Source organism: Kryptolebias marmoratus, linkage group LG11 (genome assembly GCF_001649575.2).
Source record: "Kryptolebias marmoratus isolate JLee-2015 linkage group LG11, ASM164957v2, whole genome shotgun sequence".
Taxonomy (NCBI): Eukaryota; Metazoa; Chordata; class Actinopteri; order Cyprinodontiformes; family Rivulidae; genus Kryptolebias; species Kryptolebias marmoratus.
In genome coordinates this window covers 14,088,431-14,089,755 of record NC_051440.1, presented here as the reverse complement: position 1 = coordinate 14,089,755, position 1,325 = coordinate 14,088,431, and positions in this window count along the sequence as shown.

Here is a 1,325-nt window from a genome sequence, read left to right as displayed (position 1 = left end):
ATCTAAAAAATAAAAAAAGGGTTCAAATGGGATAAAATATATTGTGCCTCATTTATATAATTTCGTAGCATGATTTACCAAAGGTTTTGTACCAGTTGGTGAAACAACAAAAAATATATTAATATTTGTTTTTCAGGAGCGAGGGGTAAGGAAAATTTATTGACGGTCCCTAAGTGAACCACCGCGCGTGAGAGGAGGGGCCGGCAGAGAACGGCTGGCCGACATTAGCGCTCCTGTTTCGGGGCAGCCTTGAGCTGGACGCCGCTAACTCCGCGGAGCTCGAATATCGAATATCCAACTTGAAACTAACTTCACTGCGGTCATTGCACATTGCATTTAAGGAAAAAATATTGTTTCTCTTGTTATTTATATAACAAGAGAAATCATATTTTCTGCATAAATGCAGTGTTAATGCGAAGGGATGAACTTGCAGCGTTTCCAAATTACACAAAGTCTGACACAACACACATTTTGTTCTAGTGTCTGTAGTTGAATTTTTGAAAAGTAAGAAAGAAAAGAAAACACAGGTTAACAAGTATTAAAGCAACAACAAGTTCATTTTCAAAGAGCTATTAGCCTTCAACTTGGCATAAAGTACATCAGTGGTTCTTTAAGTTTGGGCTGGGATCCTTCTTAGCGAAAACAAACAAACAAACAAACAAAACAAAACAAAACGTGAATTTCACAGGTTCTTCCCATGTGATTGTTGAAAATGTTCCAAAATTACATAGAAACATGAGCAAAATGTGTGTTTCATATGTTTTCTTAACATGTTTTCACATGTGAAAAGACTTAGAGACCGCTGATCTGCTGTATCTATTAATTAATTTATTTACAACCGGCTATCAGGTCAGGTATAAAGACTGGACAGAAAATATAAAATAAAATTTAAAAACATAGAAAGTGAGGCTCTTTGGAAGATTATAAAAAAAATTTGAGACGATTCAAAACTTTTTTTTATGTACTGTAAACCTACAGAACTCCTTTTCTCTAAATCTTTGTAGCAAGTTGGGAAAAAGCTATTGTTGTTTTACTTACGGTATTAAATAAACTGTTTTTCTTAATGCGTGCATGATTCATGTATGTAAAGGAGTGCAAAAGGAAAAAAAACTATCTAATGTCCCCAAAACAACCTTAAGTTTGGAAAGACTGTACCTTGATAAAACAGCCTGCTTTCAAACATAATAAACTTGAGTATTCAGCTAAAGCGAGCTGTTTGTTTTGGTTTGTTTAATCACAGCGCCCTCTGGCGGCGCCTCGCCGGTGGTGCTTCCGTCGCTGACGTCACGACGCTGGCGGAGGAGGCGTGGCCTCGTTCTGCTGCA